General features: G+C 42.2%; 1 protein-coding gene and 1 long non-coding RNA gene across 3 annotated transcripts in view; one reads left to right on the plus strand and one right to left on the minus strand.

The window, feature by feature from the left end:
- The window catches only part of CHN2 (chimerin 2), a 296,002-nt gene that overhangs the window by 46,956 nt on the left and 227,780 nt on the right, over positions 1–21,266 (minus strand). The gene's annotated exons all lie outside the window — the stretch shown is intronic.
- The window catches only part of LOC140608765 (uncharacterized), a 51,953-nt gene continuing 36,594 nt past the window's right edge, over positions 5,908–21,266 (plus strand). Inside the window, exon 1 of the long non-coding RNA XR_012010741.1 lies at positions 5,908–6,180. This is a non-coding gene — a long non-coding RNA (uncharacterized lncRNA). The remainder of the gene's footprint in view (positions 6,181–21,266) is intronic.

Genomic DNA, 21,266 nt, shown 5'->3' on the forward strand with positions numbered 1-21,266 from the left:
TAGGGTCATGATCTAATGGGTCATGGGGTCAGTGCACTGAGTGGGAAGTCCTCTTGGGGATTCTCTCCCTCTGCTCCTCCCCCGACTCACATGCACACTCTCTCTCAAATAAATAAATAAATAAATAAATCTTTAAAAATAAATGAGAGGAAGAAGATCACAAAAGGGGCAAGAGTGAGGGAGATGGTCAGGAACTCTATTTGGTGTGTTTAATATGAAGTAGGCCTAGAAACCTGAGTTCAAACTCAGTTGGTTAAGCTCAAGTCATGATCTCAGGATCATGAAATCAAGCCCTGCATTGGGTTCTACTCTCAGAGCCGAGTCTGGTTATCCTTCTCCCCTCTCCTCTGCCTCTCTGCTCCCCTTTAAAAATAAATAATTAAAATCTTAAAAAAGAACCTGGAGTTCTGGGGGGGAGGGGATAGATGCTGGAGATACACCCTTGGGAGTTACCCTGGGGAGATGGATTTATAGCAAGGGAGTCAGTGGACACCGAACAGCAGAGGCCCCAGCACTGAGCCCCAGGGCACTCCAACTATTATGAAGTTAGGAAATTCAGAAGAAACTGACCAAAGAAAAAGAGAAAGGCAAATTTGATATTCTGGAAGATGATTGAAGAGATGATCAATTGTATTTAATGCTGTTTATAGGCCAGGTATGATGGAGACTAAGAAAGAACCAAAGGTTTTAGCACCATGAGAGACCAAGTGATCACCTTAACAGGAGCAGTCTCTAAGGTGATAGGGGGAAACCTGATTGTAGAAGCTTTGGGAAAGAATGGGAAGAGCACACTGGAGTAGAATATTGTAGAATCAGTACTGGAGAGCACGGAGAGCCAGGGGAGCAGCAGAAAGAGGTGGGGAGAAGTGGGATCCAGAGAGACTGTTTTTCCTTTTAAGAAGGGAAGAAAGCTATTGAGATTTCCTTCATCCATCATAAACGCACCACAGCCCATGTACTAAAGAACCTGACTCCATTTTTGGTGTTTGCTGACGGCTTTCAGAAGGCCCCCACACCCCGTCCCTTGAGGCCAGTGAGAAGTCAAAACCATGCAAATCTCCCCCTAGGCACCCTAAAACCCTAAGCCAGTTGTCCCTTTAAGCTCTCTCCAGTCATTTTTAAAGCTTCTGGAGAGTCTATCCTGCTGGCCCCAGGGAATCTCATTATGTGAGTAATTGTACTTCTCATATCCTCTTGATGGGCATGTGGCATCATCAGTTTCAACACCAAACCGACTTTTGGGTGGGGCGTCCATGCCCCCTCTGTGAAGTGGCCTCCATAGCCTATTAGAACCAGAAAGCACCTTAGATGTGGCCAGTGGCCTCCCTCGCAGGCTGGGCCTCTTCCTGCTTCCCACATTGTGTCAATGCTTAGAACCTGGGACCCATTCTCTGAACACATGATATGCTTCTGTGAAGCCATGCCCTTGCAATATGCTCCCCACCACTCAAAACTTACCAAATATATTCGAATGACATCAGCAACAAAACAGAAAAAATGAGTCCTAACAATCGTTGAGCACATACTGTGCCAGGCCCGTTAACCACTGCCTCCTTTCGTCTGGCTCATGCCATAGGTAGTATCATCCCCATTTCGTAAACGAGGAAACCGAAGCTAAGAGGGTTTTCACTACTCTAGGCTCGTGCAACTAAGAAGTCAGGTTTGAACAACCGAGCAGCTGCTCAGTAGTTCTTCCTCCTAAAGGTCATGTGATTCGCCCTCTCCACATTTTGTCCTCCAGTAGGGCGTCATGTCCTGAGGAAGGATTTACTGCATCCATATTTTCTAATCTCTTTGGCAAAAAGGACTAGCAAGAGCACTCAACCGCGGTTTCTAAATAAGTGAATGTGTCTGGGGCAATCTTCCCATTTCACAAACGGCAGGATGGCAAGTCAGCTGCACAGATTCACGGAGCCCGTTAGTTGTAGAACCAGGACAAAAAGCCAGGTCTCTGGATGGCAGGTTCAAGCTCTTTCCACTATGCTACAGCAGATCTGGTCGCTGCCCATGCTCTCCCAGGCTGTACAAGCTAGGCCACACACACACGCACCCCACAAGAGCCCATCAAACACAGGCAGGAAACTGTCAGCCAATGTACATCGTTAAACTCATCTTAGTAATTTGGACATGCGCATCAAGAGTTTCAAAATACTAATTTCTGGGATCCCTGGGTGGCTCAGAGGTTGAGCACCTGCCTTCGGCCCAGGGTGTGATCCTGGAGTCCTGGGATCGAGTCCCACATCAGGCTTCCTGCATGGAGCCTGCTTCTCCTTCTGCCTGTGTCTCTGCCTCTCTCTCTCTCTATGCCTCTCATGAATAAATAAATAAAATCTTTAAAAAATATATTAATTTCTTTAAGTTTATATAATTCAATTTCTAAGAATCTATCCTAAGGAGATGACCCTAAATACAGAACGGCATTCAGAGCAGCATTATTTTTAATATTAAAAATGGAATATATTGTGCATAACCTAACTTTAGGAAACAGCTAAACAAGTATTAGACTCAAGCAACAATCAAGAATGATGTCTATGAAGAGTATATAGTAATTTGGCTATAATATGCTATGCAAATGGTGGGATATAAAATTATAAATGTACTATGCTTGCAAATATATTTAAAAATCCAAATGGGGCAGCCCCAGTGGCGCAGTGGTTTAGCGCCGCCTGCAGCCCGGGGTTTGATCCTGGGGACCCTGGATCGAGTCCCACATCGGGCTCCCTGTATGGAGCCTGCTTCTCCCTCTGCCTGTGCCTCTGCCCCTCTCTCTCTCTCTCTCTGTGTCTCTATGAATAAATAAATAAAATCTTAAAAATAAATCCAAATGGAAGTTGCTGCAAGGAAATAGACCGATGTATTTTCTTTATCTTTCAAAATTCCTTTAATTATATTACCTTTATGACTGGGATGAGATAAAAAGCAAACTTTTGCTACAGAGAGACAAAAATTTTTTTTTCCAGTTTACATCAGTTTCATTTTGTACCAGGAGTATTTACCTTAGGAGAAAAAATTAGGTTGGTTTTAAACATAACTAGAAACTGGATGAATATAAAGTTTTAGAGTCTTCTGTGGATCTCATAGCTGTATTTAAAGAAAGTCTCAGATGTGCATAAGTGGCTAAGTAACATTATTGGAAATGAAAACTCTTCATCTAACAGGTATTAAGGAAGGATTCACTCTCTATGGAGCCAAACCGTGCCATTTAATGGCATTTACTGATATGAATTAAAATTTTCCCCAAATACATGAGAACATTATTCTATAAAAACACACGATTTAGGTTAAATCTCTGAAGAGATTTTGACCTTGAGCCAAGAGCAATACAAGTTTTAAAATAGAAATACTGTTTCTGTCATAGATACTGTTTGTAACAGCAGTCAGGTACCAAAGGAATAAAGACTAACTATGGTTGTATAACATAGATTTTCTCTAAATACATTTTAGACTCAGAAAATGACATCTTAACATGTATAGTATAGCTATAAGAATTTAGATTTTGTAATATATCAGTAATGATTTGGGGTAGTGGAGCTTCTATGTGAGATAAGTGAAATTTTTTCTAGTTTAACCTTTTTTTTACTTCAGTCTTACCATAATAAAAATGAAACACAGCTCCATTTTTTATTTTTATCAATGACTAAAGGTTTCCCACCATCTCCTGATGAATGTTTAAGAAGCTAACACTGTCATTGGCAATGTGCTATTTCAGCTGAAAATGCTGTGTTGCTGTGTGGTTATCAAACCCCATGGTCAGAGAAATGGCAAATAAACTCTAAAAATGGTGAAAAGTTTGTTTTGCTAAGAGTTCCTTGTTATGAGTAGACTCTGGGGCTAAGTTGTCTGGATTCAGATTCCTGCTCCAACCCTTCTCAGCCTGGTGACCTTATGCCAAGTCACTAAACTTCTCTGTACTTTCATTTCCTCAAATGTAAAATGTAGATAATAATAGTAGGTACTCACAGATGATTAAGTGTGCAATTTAAGTTGTAAGCTGTAAATTGCTCAGATCTAGGCCTGGCATCGTTTTATATGTATGCATGCATATATAATTTAATGAATAAATTAACTTTAATGATTATGCAGGTGATGCTTTCAAAGTAAGGCCTAATCTTAGGAAGGTGTTGACATGTGAGTATAACTAAGACTACCTTTATGTATATGGCAAAAAAATCATTTTCTGATCAGCCATGATTAAAAAACATAGGGTTATTTTAATTTGACCAAATCACCAGAGAGTTGAGTTTAAGCTGGAAGTATTTTGATCACAAAGGGCAGTTCTTCTTGGCATACGGTACCAAGAAGTATGGAGTATGAGGAGTATGGGGTTGAGGAGTATGAGGTTGCGTTGAAGATGTGTAAATGCTGCAAAAACAGGCTTGTATCTCAAAATATTCTGATATCAGAAGGAAAAATGGTACAAAGGGTATATTGTAGGAGGAGAGTTTTTTTTTTTTAAGATTTATTTATTTATGATAGACATAGAGAGAGAGAGAGAGAGAGGCAGAGACACAGGAGGAGGGAGAAGCAGGCTCCATGCTGGGAGCCTGACATGGGACTCAATCCCGGGACCCCAGGATCACGCCCTGGGCCAAAGGCAGGCAGCAAACCAGTGAGCCACCCAGGGATCCCTGTAGGAGGAGAGTTTATAGAAAGCAAACAGCATGGAGGAAGAAATTAGAGCTTATATTGGTCCTGGATGGAAATATGACTGGTAGTTTGGTCCTGGGCTTCCAGCATGCTACTCAGGAAAGAGCCTTCTGGACTCTTGGGGAATGTGATGAACAGCAGCAGGGCAGCCTGCGAAAATGTGAATGGGCTCAAAATCTTCACTTTCAACTTTCTTACCTTGCCCATATGACTGGGTGTTGGCAGCAGATGGAGTTCCTTGCTCCTGTGACAAAGCACTTTTCTGAGTACCATGGAGCAGAGGGCACATTTCTAAAAACACACCCTCAGTGACTCTCGGGAATCACTGGGCCACACTTGGTATGTATTATGAGTAACCATTTTCAAAGACAGTCACATCAAATCCAGATGGTGTAGACTTATACCTACTTCCTAATTGTTCTCAGACTACTCATAGGACATGAAGCATAGTTTGTGCTGACTCCCCTTCTATACCATCCACTCAGGTTTCAGACTGGTATTCCTTATAATATTAGTTACTTCCAGTTGTTCTATATTTAAAGAATGAAAAAATTCTACATATGTCCTTTTCTTAGAAAATTACTATTTATATTATTGTTTAGAAGTATCAGCATTTTCCACTTAGTTGTAACCATGTAAGGCTAATGAGTATCTAATAATACTAGTGTTTGGGAAACTAATACTTGACACTTAATCTTAGAACCGTTCTGAGGATTCAAACCAACAGTGCACATAATTTGCAGTGCCCCAAACACAACAAAGGCTCAGTAAAGGTTGAATATGATGATGATGATGATTACTATTATTAATAATGATTACTATTAGTAACCTATGATTAGCTATGACTATTACTAATAACAGGTACTCTTTAAATAAACTTAGCTAGTGGTCCTGCTATATCCTTGAATGATGCACACCTAAGAAACCTGGGTGACATTGTAGGGAGTGCAGAGGGGCATTACATGTCCTTTCTCTTCCACAGGATGAGTCATTCAGGGCCAGTGGATGAGAAAACATGAAGAAGAGTAAGCACAGGATGTCTGGCCACAGCTGATGGCTAATGGCCTAGAGAGCACTTTGGGACGTTGGATTCAGGCAGGCAGGGCAGGAAGCACCACCACTTTTGGGCACTTATTCTTGGGTCTGTATACCAGCAGAACTTGGACACAACATGCTGGTTCCCATGGGCCCCTAAGAATTGCTGTGGTGTCCCAATGGATGGAACCCAGGGTGTCATCTGAATCCTAGCATTCCACATTGTGACCTCTCAGCTCCCTGGTGCCAGTTAGTCTGAAATTCCCAGGATCTCTGGGCCATGACACAAGGTCCTGGCATCCACTCATCTTGTTTTCAAAAGCCCTCTGATGGAGAAGAACAGTCTCTTAGCCCCACATGACATGTCTTAAACAATAGGAATCTAGAGGAAACTGCCCTCCTGCCTGTTTTTCTGTATCCTTCCAAAACCTGTTACATTCTGGCAAAAGCCCAAAAACCAACCACCAGGACCCTAAGGAGAAGTAGTACATATGTGGGGTGAGTAGAAGCTTGGGGAGTATCACTGCTTTGGGCTTGCTTGCCTGGTTGCAGGCACTGTTACATATGGTGTTAAGCTTTATGCATAATGCATTTGTATTTTAGTTTTTCTGTACAAATAAAATAAATGTGAAACAACTGGTATACTTTTTTCCATGATGAGAAAAAGAGTCTTCCACAAACAGTATAAAAGTAGGTTAAACGAGTGGGAATTTATAGATGCACAAATGTTTTAATGAATATGAAAAACACTATTTCTATGCTATAGGATAACAGAAATATGTAATTAACAGTTTATTATGTATGTATGGCACCATTTTGGACATTTCGTATCTTATGTCTCCTCTCCAACCATCCACACAGCCACCCACCTACCTATTTACCTATCTATCCAGATTCATCCTTTGATCCCTTTCTCCTTCCATCTTCCCATCCATTTGTCATCTATCCATCCACCCAAGAAACAACAAACCAATTAACCAACAAATCAATCAAACAACTGACCAATATTAAGTGAATACCCCCTAAGTGTTAGGCTCTGTCCTAGGTGCTCTGGGCACCCAACGTCAAAATAAGATCCAGTCCTTGTTCTCACTCAAGGCAGTTCAAAGACTAAGAAAAGGGCATATAGCCCAGGAATTTTTACATATGCAGAGAGAGCTGTGCCGTTCATCACCGCTGTATTTCACATCTGAAAATTCCTCTCCCTCTGGGCCTATTTCTTCGTCTTGAGTAATCTCCATAGTTGGCATTGTTCTAAGAATACGAACCTTTACTGCCTGAAAATAAATTCTTCTGCTAAGTACATAACTTAAAATGAGCGCTTATATAAGTATATGCATAAAATCCCAGTAAGCTGAGACCACAGTTGTAAACTTGGACCTCCTCAGGATATATTCCATCCCATCTGACATTGTCCTTCTTCTTCGTTCACCTTGCTAACTCCTATTCATCCTTCCAACTTCCCCCGGGCCATTCATCACTTTCCCCAGAAAGCTTTTCTCTGTGTCTGTCTTAGCACAGACGATTATTTATGTACTTGTTTTTCTTCTGGCACTGTTTGGTCCTAAATCCTATATGGCCATGTCTGTCTTGCTCATTGCTGTATTCCTGCCTTTAGCACATTGTCTGTCTGTAGAGTGTTCAATAAATACTTCTGAATGAATAAACAGATGAGCAAGTAAACTGAGAGCAGTTTCTTGGGAAATATATACTTGACAGGCTGCTTAGAACACAGAGTTTCCCCTGCAATTTATTACTTTGGTCAAGAATCTAGAGGAAGTAGTACGGTTTTAGTTACTCTGAATGAGAACAGAATGGAATGACAACAATTTATTCTACAAGGTAGAGTAAATCATTATCATAAGATGAAACAATACAGTGAGACGAGATCAATTACTGTTTCTGGTAAGCAGTTATTAGAGCAACTTCCTCATCTTACAGATGAGGAAATGGAGGCTCAGAGCAATGGGGGAGTCTGTTCTAGGTTCCCAAGCAAGTTGGTAGCAAAATAGCACCACGGAACGAGGTTTCTGGAATCCCAATCCACTGTTCTTTCTACTTCATCTCCCTGACATTAGCAACCATTGCTTGCTCCCATTGTCAGAGCATGATCCTATCCAAAGAAGCTATACCGGGAAAGGTTTTGGAATCTAAGATTTATTAATGCTCTAACAAGAAGTTCTGAAGCCAAGATGATTTAAAATAAATCATTCTTGACCTTAAAAAAAAAATCAAATTGTGACATCTGGAGCTACATGTCTTAAACAAGAATATCTCTCCAGAGCTTCGGGTTATTAGCTTTAGGCTTAAAAATATGAAAAGGAGAATAATAAGAGCATCTTAACATTTTTGAGAGATTCTGGTCCAAGTCAACATTTCTGGTGCTCCTCCAGGAGGCACACAGCTCAGGTACAAACCATCAATGTACCTGAGCTGGGCCAAAGACTGAGCTGAGTCATTTCTCTTCATATTGTAAAGAAAGGTCACAATGAAGAGAATCACAGCTATTAATTAGTAAACACTTCTAAGGTGTGCAAGAGTAAGCACATAAGATTGGTAGAAAAAGGCACATATGCTGGGGCACCTGGTGGCTCGGTCAGTTAAGCATCTAACTCACGATTTGGGCTCAGGTAATGATCTCCAGAATTGAGCCCTGCATCTGGCTCTGCACTCAGCAGGAAGTCTGCTGGAGCATTCTCTCTTTCTCTCTCTCTCTCCCTCAACCCTACCCCCTCGCTTGCATTCTCTGTCTGAAATAAATAAACCTAAAAAAAAAAAAAGAAAGAAAGAAAGAAAGGAAGAAAGAAAGGAAGGAAGGAAGGAAGGAAGGAAGGAAGGAAGAAAGAAAGAAAGAAAGAAAGAAAGAAAGAAAGAAAGAAAGAGAAAGAAAGAAAGAAAAGAAAGAAAGAAAAGGCATATATCTATCTGTTCATAAGGCTAAGAAGTTGATGACCATTTTCAACATTTACTTCCCTGAAGCTATGTTATGATACTGAGGGTGATGATACTGGTAATCAAAGATTATGCTTCTAGAGACATCATGCTCTCTACGCGACACGCCTTTACTTCATTACCCAGGAGGTAGACACCGAGAAGTAGAATCTTAGAGGCTTAGGGGATAAATAATTTGCCTTGCCCCACAGCTAATAGGGAACAGAGCTGGCTTTCGAGACCAAAATTGGTCTGGCTTGTGTCCCACATCTCTAACCTTTACACAATTTTTTGTACTTTTCATAGAAAAATTAGCTGCTCAAACTTGGTAAACATGGTTCAGTTGAATGCAGATGGGACAAACTCCTGGGGTCTTCACTCCTTCCCACTCTCTTCCCCATTTCTGGCCTTGTAAAACCATCCTTCCTCACGTTTGAAGTGAGCACAGAGTAAACCACTCTATCTGAGGAGCATACTGGAAGCAGGAAGCCATAGATCATGAAGATCCGAGAGTTACCCTTATTTCACAAGACAGCTTTTTGCCTTTAAAATGGGCACTTGCCCCTAATCCCCCTGCAAGATATAAGACAAAGCATAAGAAATTCCCAGCGCAGGGCATGACATATAATAGATGCTCAGTAAATATCGGCTGGATTTGAATTTGCCCCCATATTTCTATTGTTACAATAGGGTAAGGGTGCCCTGGAGGAAGTGGGGCCTGTCCCCAAGATCTGCTCTGAGGGTATGTGAGGCGCAGGCATTAGGAATGACGTGGTTCCCAAACTATGCTTGGGGAGCTTTAAAAACTCAGAGGTCTACTTACCATCCTGGATCAACTAAATCAGGATGTCTGGGGGCAGAAGCTAGGCATCGACATTTTTAAAAGATGCTCAGGTAGTTCCAATGTGCACGTGCCAAGGGAAATTTGCTTCAAAAAACACTGAGGGCTGCAGTGAGATTGGGAGCTGCTGGTTTGGAAAGGGGGCAACTGTACCTGATTTGCCTTAGAGACAGAGAGAGGAGGTTGACCTCAGAAAAGAATTCTTTGTTCCCTCTCCCAATGCATAATTAACCAGACGGTTTGTATCCTGAGGCAATGGGGGCCTTCCTGGCTGATCCACGGTGGTTTTACCCAATCTTACCTAAGAAAGGACTGGAGTTGGGGTGAATTGGAAAAGTTTGATCTGTACAGGGAGAAGGGCCAGCTAGGATCACCTTGGGCTGATTTCACTAGTGTGATATTTCCCCATTCAATGGCAAAAAAAAAATGAAAGCTCCAAATTACATGTGAAACCAGATGATGGGGAAGCACAGTAAGAGAAAAGGAATTAGTACCATGTGAAAAAGAAGTGAGGATAAAAAGCACACGAAAGAAGAAATATGACAATTCTTCCAAAAAGCCTACAAGTCTTTGAAAAGAAATGTGAGAAAAAAAATGTTTTAAAAATTACAGTGTGTGGACCTGAGATTTTCAGGGCCCTCTGAGGTGGGGGAGAACCTGATTCCTGATCCACCATGTTCCTGGCAAGGAGCATCGCAACAGGAGAGATGCGAGATTCCTGGGCAAACCTGAAACCACATAAAAGGAAACAGGGAACTGGTCTCTCCCAGTTTTGTGTAACTTAATTCAAATGCAGGGGAGACGTTTTTGTGAAAGAATCACTGTCCAGTTCAAGGCAACAGAGTTCTTAGCTGGTTGAATTTCACCAGTGTGTCCTCTGGGCATTACATCTGTCTGTTCCTGAATTCTGATATTTTTTCACACCCCCGGATCATTACACCAAGAGCTTTGCAGATGAGATTGACGAAGGGAAAGGCCAAAGCAATAGGACTTATCTTCTTGGGTGTACTTGCCAGACTAAAGCACATCCTTTCATATCCAAGTGATTGAGGGCAACTAAGACTTCTGAGAGGGGACATTTGATAAATATTTTGATTCCATTGAGAAGTCTCCTGCTTATGACACATGGCACTTGTTTTTTTTTTTGTTTTGTTTTGTTTTTTTTTCATCCTGACCGCTAAGATCTCGGCCAAGAAACCTGATGTATTAAGGCCTCAGTTTCTTTACTTTCAAATGAGGAATTAGCTGAAACCATTTTCCATCTTCAAATGTTCAAAAAACATTAACTTTAACATTAGTTTCACAGATGCTCTTGAAATGTTAAAGTGAGGGATGGGGATGCGACAAGTAACCAGATAATGATATAATACTGAAGCCATGAGAGAACAGAGATGGGACAGCCAACATCAGAATCCTATGTGATGCGTGTGTGTGTGCGCGTGTGTGTGTGTATGTGTATGTGCTACACCATCAGCTCTAGTGGTATTCCCTTAGTAAACTAATTATTTAGTTGTATAATTTGCCTCATAGTTTAGAGACTCAAATAGAACCAATACATCCCATTACTTCTAGAATCTTCACCATCTAAAAAATAAATGGGGACTTCTGCTTCCATTTTATCCAACAAAGACCCCTAATCATAGCCTGTGGTAACAACCATTGTATCTGTGCATCATGGGGAAAGTTTGAAGTTAAACAGAAATGAAAAAAATATACATTGTCTTTTGGGACATACAGGAGGCCAGACTCTGAAAGGTTAACAGTGGATCTATGAATATAACACACTATAATTGTTAATTAAAAAAAAAAAGAGTGGGCAATTGAAATTGTAGCATTACTATCATTTGTTTGTAGACTATAGGTAGAGTAAAACATGTGATTTTTAAAATACGTGCTAATTTGTGAGCAGAGGCTACCGAGCCATGGGCAGGCATCACATTGGAATAACTCTAGCACGGAGAGGGAGGCTGGGCCCCCGAGTACAGCTGCACAATTCATCAATGTCGGGGTGTCTTGCTCCCTGGGCCACCCCGCTGACTTCCCACGTACTGAACTGGAACCATGCACTGCCATGTCAGGATGTCCAAGCACTTCAAAAACTGCCCCTTTCAACACTTGGTTTCTCCTCATAATTACTTCTTGTGTTTCCCTCCTGATACTCATTTAAATGCTAACTAAAGGGAGCGAGTTCTCCAAGGTGAGAGACTCATGGCTGTAACCCGGAGCTACCTCAGAGTGAAAATTAAAATCAATTATACCCCATGCGGGTATAATTATAGTAACTTAATGAGCAGGAATGTAAAACGATCGTCTTCTGGGAAACAAATATACTTTGTGATGTGAATGAGTGTGACATGCACTGCTCAGCACTTGTCAGATCTTTCTCGAGTTCAGTTCTGAGATCTGCTCAGGTGGGTGTTCAGGAGTGTGAAGGACTTAGAGAAGCTCTCAGGTGCTGAGAATGCTGGGAATGGCCCTCTCCAAGGAAGTGACAGGCTCATTATTACTCAGCTTCAAAGACAGAGGTGGCTGCTGGTGCTGTGCATGTGGCAGCTTCAAGAGTTTTATGCATGATTGACAGGAGGGCACTGCGCTATTATTGCTGAGGCCAGGGCACGATGGCCAGCCTGAAGGAGGCCCACAATCAGGCCAGGAAGAGCTCCAACAGTGGCACTGGCCACAGTCACTGTTTTGAGGGAGGTCCTTGACACCAGGGCCACATCTCATGCTCCTGAGCCAGACCATCACTAGCACTAGGACCCCAGGTAGCTATTCCACAGGCCAGAATAATCAAATAACATACTAGAATTGCAAATCTTCAGGGACACCTGGGTGGCTCAGGGGTGGAGCGTTTGCCTTCAGCCCAGGGCATGATTCTGGAGTCCTGGATCGAGTCCCATGTCGGGCTCCCTGCATGGAGCCTGCTTCTCCCTCTGCCTGTGTCTCTGCTGCACTCTCTCCCTCTGTGTGTGTCTCATGAGTAAATAAATAAAATCTTAAAAAAAAGAAAATCTTCAGATGTGCCCTTAATGAGCCTAAAGTCTGCCAAATATTCTGGACCAAGAGGTATGCCATGTTGCTTCTGTAGGACTGTGGCATGAGTGAGTCAGATTGGGTTACAGATGACTCCCCGAGGGTCTTACAGTTCCCTGTGATTCTGGAGAAACAGGGAAGGTTGTGGAGCACTGCCCCAAGGACTGTATGTACACTACACTGGAGTCTGCAGCTTTCCCTGGCCCTTATCTTGTCAGCATTCTTGAAATCATCTGACCAGGGTTTCACAAAAGTGTCCTGCAGATCATCTGAAGAACCTATCATATTTCTGGCCTGCTTCTCACATCTATAAACCAAAGGAGAGGTAGGGGAGGGAAGGCAGGAATGCACTTTTTATACATGCCTCATGATGTTCATGCACAGTAAGGTTGAGACTTGGCCTCCTGGAGTGTATATGGTCATCTGCTAGCTCAGAGCATGCATGGGCAAGGGGAAACTTCACTTTTCCCAGAGAGTTTGCTCTCAGTTCCGGAAGGCTCCTTCTTCTGTCCCTCTATCCTTCACTCCCCCACCCTCTTTCTTTCATGTCTACTACGATCTAGGCCAGGCACTATGAGGCTGTAGGAAATGAAAGATGAATAAGACATGGGCCTTGCTTCAAGGGGCAAATATCTGGTTTAGTTGAGGAGATAGACATCTGAACAAGTAATCATAAAACTCTATGAGTTAAGCTGTAGTAAAGGTAGGTGCAAAGTGTCCCAGGAGTAGGGTGGAAAAAATAATAAACTTAAAGCGGGGTTGGGAGGTACTTCAGGTTCAAGATCAGAAGTCTTCAAAGAGGAAGTGACATTGAGATGGATCTTGAAGGAAGAGCAAGAATTTATTAGATTAAGAAAGTAGAAAAAGGCATTTAAAAAGTGTACAACCAGAAGCACACAAGCTTGAAATATATCACAAGTTTGGCATATGGCCCCCAAATAGTCATTATTCTGATAAGAGTTTCATTATTATGGGTTTTAATTCTACCTTGAGACCTACAGAATGGATTCATTCTTCTGAAGATTCTTCTCAAAGTTTAATTGAGATGGGAAAATGTTTAGTGGTCTAGCTTTGAGCATATGGCTGCCCTCTTCTGAACTCGGGGTGAAATGGGGGGTAGGCAGAGAAAGGCTAGGATGGCATGTTGCCATGGAAACCCATGAAACTTGGCTCCCATGTGGGTTGGGGTGAACCACAGTCCTGAGACAAGGTGTCAGGTTATCCTCTATTCTCTCTGGGGTGAAATGCATTGTTTGGATCCAACAGCTATTGAATAACACTTGACACCCCTCCCTACCCCCTGGTCTCTGTCACTTGTTCACCACAGGCATGGTTTAGCTGCATGTTTGAGCTTTTAAAAATAATACTTGTAAGATGGATATCAGAAAGTGGACTAGGAACAATGGTACCCATTCAAAAACTGAAATCCTACAGTTCCTGCAGTGAAGGGGGAAAACCATACACAGATATTAAGAAGGAAGTCAGGAACCTGCATTTTCATTCTGGTTTTGCCACCGGCCAGCTGGGTGACTTTGGGCATGTCTTTTACCTTTCTGCATGTCCTCAAATGTGAAGTGACTAGTAGCTTTAAATTTATGCGTCTACCAGATTATTTTTCAAAACTTCAGTATCTAATTGTCATTATTATTATTATTGTTACTACTAATTCTGCATTACTAGCCAACTGAGAATTTGTACAAGGCAGTCCTGGAACATCATGAAGACAGTCATTATGTTGCTGCTTATTATAATAATATCTTATAATGCTATAATTAAATTATAGTATATTTTTAAATTTAGTTTTTTAAAAATATTTTATTTATTTTAGAGAGACAGCAGGAGCAGGGAGAGGAGGAGCAGACACAGAGAGAGAAGCAGACTCTCCACAGAGCTAGGAGCCCGATGCACGGCTAGATCCCAGGACCTTGAGATCATGACCCAAGCCGAAGGCAGATGCTTAACCAACTGAGCCACTCAGGCACCCCAAATTATAGTATATTTTATTATTTTTAGTAGTGTGCTTGAATTGGCTCCAAATGTGTGCATCTCCTCCTAGCTTGATTCAGTGACATCATGTTGGAAGCTGAAAATCAGCCATGGTAAGAGCATGAACACAATGCAAATACGCAAACATCAGGATTCCTTCTATTTTCCCACAGGGAAAACATTCCAGGTTGTTAAACATTTAGGAGCATAGCACAGGTTATGGTATTTCTTTTTTTTTATTTTTATTTTTTTTTTAATTTTTAATTTTTTTATTTTTTATTTTTTTTAGGTTATGGTATTTCTAAAAGGATCCATAAAATTACTTTTTAGAAATAAAATAGTATTTGAAGTGATTGTTTGGATCATGATTTTAATACTTTTTATAGCTGGCTTTTTAAAAAATACATGGAAGGTTTTTTTTTTATTTAAAGTCAGAATTGTTAACATATAACTTACATGCAGTAAAATTCGCTCATTTTAAGTATACAGTTCTGTGAGTTTTGACATATGTGCACAGTCATGTACCTGTGACCATATAGGAGGACTGCACTGCTTTGTCCTATTTGAAATTGTCATGGCCATGTGACTTCCTCTGGCCAACGAAATGGAACTGGTAATGAGCATCGTTTTCAGATAGAAGCTGGAAGCAGCAATCATAGAAAAAGGATAGTACTAGGTATAGACTGTAATGGGTATGGAACATGAGTAGGAAATAAATGTTTGATCCTTTAAGCTACTGATATTTGGGGGCTGTTAGCACATCCTAACCTAGAGCATTCCCATTGGGACAGTGATGACTGTGTGAATGACAAAGCAGGTAAATAAGTTGACTTAAAAATTCTGCAAAAAAAAAAAAAAAAATCTTACTATCTTAGCATACTGTGCAGAGTCCTTCATGGAAAAAAATATCTTAAACCACCTCCTTTGGTTTCATTTCCAGATCTTTCCTTCCAATATTCCAACCATCCGGAGTATCTGAAACTCCCTGAACATATTACTATTGCCACTACCATTTACGGAGCATCTACTATGTGTCACATACTGTTCTCAATACTTTGCAGTTATCTCATCTGAAGTATGATATCTTTGCTCCCTGTTTCCCCTATTTAGTGTGCCCATCTTCCCTTTCTTCATCCAAAAACATCCTACTTATCCTCTATGATACAGCTGGAATGTCATCTCCTTTTTGAAGTGTCCCTAACCCTTTCTCTAATATTGCTCCTCTGCAAAGCTCCCAGAGATTTAGTGCAAAATGTATATTGTCCTGTTATTATTTGTCTATTTCTGTGGCCCCCCTAAATCTGTCACCACAACTGGACTATGCACCTACTGCAGGGCTTATATAGGGTGGGATTTCAGGCCAGGAAGGAGACAGAGAGTGAGGACAACATTCTGGGTGGGCAAAGAACGTAAGTTTAACTTAAAGGAATAAGCCGTGATTGCATTTTAGACCAAAGGCCCAAGTGAGTCTTTTAAAATTGTACAGCATCCACTTAAAATAGTTCATTAACAGGTGGATCTGGATTTAGCCTGGGTAGACCCTGATCTCTCTACTAAATCTAAACTGACCACCTCTAAACCTTGACATGACCTAGTTAGGTTTTAAGGGTTAGCATGATGGTCTCTGTTTCCCTGATGTCATAGAAGCAGGATGTTTGAAAGTGCCTCTAGGTGCTCACCCTAGTTTATCTGGTTGAAGAGTGTGGGAGTGGGATCCTAAATCTGTTTCACAGCTGGAGAGGCTGTACCCAAGCACTTCTTCCCATGGGATAGGGAAGAAGTGTCCTCCCTCCAGGTAGCAACCCAAGGCCCCCAGGTGCTGAGACCTTGTGTTGCCAGATAATTCTTGTAAACTGCTGGCACCCAAATCCAGACTGCCTGGTGCCAACGTAGTTTCATTATCTCCCCACTGACAAAATTCCTCTCACACTTGCCCTACGAAAAGGGAGATAAACAGAGGTGGGGGTATGTTCCTCGCCTGGAACACAAATCCAGCCAGCGGAGGGCATAGTCTCAGTGGGCCTTTCCATCCTCTCTTATCTGGCTGACCCTGGCTTTCACAGTTCCTTCTTTTCCTGTAAAGCCTATTCCAATGCCTAACTTCTATCGTGTGATGTTGTGGAATTCACCCCTAACCCTGGTGGATGACAGCTGGCAACTCAGAATGGACCCAGCTTGCAAAACGATACCCCTCCAAAAATGGAATAATAGGGCCAACAAACAGCTAAGCATTTTATAATTTGCAAACCATGTTCAGGTGTATCAATTCATTATCCCCTCACGCTCATCGTGGGATCTAGAGAAAGCTTTATTCTCCCTATCTTATAGTCGAAGACCTGAGGCTGAGAGGGCATGAAGCCTTGCCCTAGGTCATACAGCATATGCAGCGGACTCAGTTTGAGAAGCAAGGTTTTCTGACTTCACACCTCGCTGCTCTTGCTCTCTGGTGACACAAGTGCTATCCACTCTTACACCCTTCCTGTAAAATGTGTCATGGTATTGACTTCAGCTTTATATCAAATTACATTTACACAGGAGAGCGTGCACCAGCCAACCACAGCCGGTCTTGCAGAGAAAGAGGAAATAAAGTCTGAACGCATAGAGAACACTTTCAGAAAAATCTAAAAAGTCCACCGGGTAGGCTTCCGTGTGCCATCTGACCTAGCTGATGAAAATTCAGTGGCCACAGATGTGCACAGTCATTGTCAAAGACAAAGGAAGCAGGAGAGTATAGTGTGGCGCAGGTGTAGCGCACGGTGGGGCCAGGTGAGGCAAGTGAGGGGCACTCACTCCCAAGTGCTGCATCTGTAAAAACACCATGAGTGGGCACCTCTTCCGTTTTGTGCCCAAGCCCCCTCCTTTGCCTCACCCAAGTCCCAGCCTCAGTATACCAAGTCTCCCCATCCCAGTGCTAATGGTCCATCAGATCCTGAGGGGCAAAACTGAAAGCTGTATCTTCAGAATGAGATCAGAAGGAAACTAGAAATAAAACTGTCTTGTCCAACAGGACCAGCCACAGGATTTGTAGGGCCCAGTGCAAAATGAAAATATGTACCCCCTTTTCAAAAATGATTAAGAATTTCAAGAAGGTGACAGAAGAACATTAAACTAAGTGAGGGCCTTCCAAGAGCCGGGCTCTCGGAGGCCGCATGGACCTCACACCCATGAAACCAGCCCGGTGCCTGCATGTCCTCCTACCTGCCTGCCCTAGCTACCTGGCTGTCCTCCACTGTAGGTGTGGCCCCCCTGGTCAGGTATCCTCCCTTAGCCACATTCAGCTATGAGCACACACCCAGTTGCCTAGGAGGTGACCTCTAAGAAACTATGGAGATATCTCATCAGTGGCTGCTGAAATAGTACCCGGATGGGATATAGAAGGCCTGGGTGTGGTCCTGTCTCCAAGACACTAAGCAGGTTATAATACCTTGGGCCGATCACAGAATTGCCTTTACACGTAGGTTTCCCCCTTTGGGTTGGCTCCTAACTTTGAACCTTCAGGCTACGGACTCCTCAGGGTTCATGATTACCTATGTGCTTGGAGAATTACCTATATCTAGAATAAGTACAGCCTCCCTCAAAGTATTGTCTCTTCCTCATATAAACGACCATTTTAAAATGAGGTAAATATGAATAAATACAAATTCATTTAAAAATATTGAATTAAGGATGCCTGGGTGGCTCAGCGGTTGAGCATCTGCCTGCAGCTCAGGGCATGATCCCGGGGTTCGGGATCGAGTCCCACGTCCAGCTCCCTGCATGGAGCCTGCTTCTCCCTTTGCCTGTGTCTCTGCCTCTCTCTGTGTGTCTCTCATGAATAAATAAATAAAATCTTTAAAAAGATACTGAATTAACAGTAGCTCTGTATCAACTGTGCTATTTCTTTCAGTCAGTGGATTTTTTAAAAAGGTTTTATTTATTTGAGAGAGAGAGAGGGACTGGGAAGGAGAAGGACAGAGAATCTGAAGCAGACTCCACACTGAGTTCAGAGCCGTACCTGGGGCTTCATACCACGGCTGCTTTTCTTTTTTTTTAAGTTTTATTTATTTATTTATTTGACAGAGAGAGTCAATCAGTGGATTTTTTTAAAAAGCACTAAGATAAAATTCTGAAGATTTTTGTACTACTTTACCATGGATTGATAACAAATGTTTCTCAGATAGAGATCTGTCTGCCTACCACAGAATTTTTTTAAGTGATTTTATTTATTTGAGAGAGAGAATATGCACAAGCGAGGGGTGGGTAGGCAGAGGGAGAGGGAGCAAGGGAACAAGGAGCCCAATGCAGGGCTCAATCCTAGGACCCTGGGATCCTGACCTGAGCCAAAGGCAGATGCTTAACTGACTGAGCCACCCAGGTGCCCCAGGCCTGCCACACTTTAATCAGGATATTACTCTGGGGTCTCGATACAATTACAAGCTCACAATTAATTCGAAACCTTATCTGACTTGATTTCATTTATGTATTAAGTAACTATTTACTGAACACCTATCACGTTCAGGCACTGTTCCCACAATTGGGGACACAGTGAACATAATAGACAAAAATCTCTGTCCTTATGGAAATTATGCTGTCATGTAGGGAGAGACAGACATTAAACAAGTGAATATATGTAAATATGTATAAATAAGTATATATTCATAATAAAGAATATACATTTATATATTATAGATATACATTTATATTAAATATATATTTATATTATATATTAAATATATTACATTGCCTTATGTATATATTTATATATTATATGTATTTATAGAATACACATAAGTATAAAAGTATACATATATAAATATATGAAATAATAAATATAGATCTATAAAATAAATGGAACTGTATAACATAAAGCAGAGGGGTTATGGCTGAGCCATGAATCTCTGCCCAGATATCTAAAGCCTCGGTGGATTCTTCTCTTCCCAGGCCTCCACCATCGTTTTGTTGATTCTCTCTGCTTCAGGCTCTTCCCCAGCGGCCACCCCCATCCCCAGTTCAGTAACTTGTAGGATTGATCATCTGCCTCTACTTGTGTTTGCGTGGATAAAGAAAAAGTGGGGGGCCTATTGCCTCTCTCTCTCTCTGGTTTACTGTGATGCACGACGTAATGAAATCATGCACACACTGTTCATTGGGTTAATTCATCTATATCAGTTTTCTGTGGCTGCTGTAGTAACAAATGACTATAAGATTGGTGGCTTAGGGGCAGCCCCGGTGGCTCAGCGGTTTAGCGCCGCCTTCAGCCCAGGGCATGATACTGGAGACCCTGTATCGAGTTCCACGTCTGGCTCCTTGCATGGAGCCTGCTTCTCCCTCTGCCTCTCTCTGTGTGTCTCTCACGAATAAAAAAAAAAAAAAAAAAAAAAAAAAAAAAAAGATTGGTGGCTTAAAGCAATGCCAGTTTTTTCTCTCAGAGCTCTGGGGGCTAGAGTCTGAAATTAGTTTCTCTGGGCTGATATCAGGGGCTGTGCTCCCTTTGGAGCTTTTAGGAGACAATCTGTTCCTTGCCTTTTCCAGCCTCTGGGGCAGCTGACATCCCTCAGCTTGTGGTTGTGTCCTTTCAGCTTCTTCAAATCTCCCCGTGCTCCATCTTCACACTGATGGCCCCTCTGTGCCCATCTGTGCATTCCCTCCTGCCTCTCTCTCAGAAAGACATTCATGCTGGTGCTTAGGATCCCTCTGGATAATCCAGAATAATCTCATTTTAAGATCCTTAGTTTCATTCCGCCTACAAAGATGCTTTGCCAAATTAAGATAACATCTACAGGTTGCAGGGACAAAGACCTGCTGTCTTTGGAGCCCCCTTATTCCACCTGCCACAACGTCCTTAACCACTCACTCACTCACAGTCTGCACCTTCCTGCAAGCTTTCATGGTGGGGAGGCATGATCGGCACTCACAAGCAGACGGGTGCTCTGCAAAAAGATGAAACAAACCTTCCTATCTGCCTTAAAGACATTTGTCAAAGTAAAATATACACTCTGAATTTTTCTTTTTTTTTTTAAAAAAGATTTATTTATTTACTTATCTGAGACAGAGTGAGAGAGAGAGTGCACATGAGCGGGGGAGGAGCAGAGGAAAAGGGAAAGGGAGAGAATCTCAAGCAGACTCTCTGCTGAGCACATAGCCCAGTGCAGGGCTGGATTCCAGGACCCATGAGATCATGTCCTGAACTGAAATCAAGAGTTGGACACTCAACCAACAGTGCCATCCAGGTGCCCCTATGCCCTAAATTTCATAAACTTCTCCTATACCCAGTGGGGAAGATCCTGGAAGCCACTTCATGAAAGTCAGAGTGGAATACTGACTAACCACAAACTGAGCTTGGCCCTCGATCATTTTCTCTGGAGGAAGAGAAAAGGGAGTGATATAAACATGTCCCAAGAGTGGTTTTCTTTAGAGCGGGATAAACACTAGGTTACCACCCACCTGTAGTCCTTTTCTGGTTGCTTGGCCTTTGCCCACACTATTGCACATGTTGGGAACATCTGTGTTCCTGCCTCCTGTAGCACAGCTGGAGCTTTACCTGCACCCAGCGTTGGTGCATCAGTGTCCACCCAACCATACTATCAATGGCAGCCAGTGTTTTTTTGGGTTGACTGCATGTCAGGTATTGTGTTCAATACATTGCAGGGCTTCATAAGAGATTCAGAATGAATGATTCTGAATCATTCATTCTGAGGCCAAGGGCCAGCCACTGCAAAGTGCCCGTGGTAAGTGTGCTACGACGGCAAACCATAAGGTCTCTGTCCCGTCCAGCATATTCAGCTCTGCCATTGTGGATGAACACAGCCATTGT

The sequence above is a fragment of the Canis lupus genome, chromosome 18 (assembly GCF_048164855.1).
Source record: "Canis lupus baileyi chromosome 18, mCanLup2.hap1, whole genome shotgun sequence".
Taxonomy (NCBI): Eukaryota; Metazoa; Chordata; class Mammalia; order Carnivora; family Canidae; genus Canis; species Canis lupus.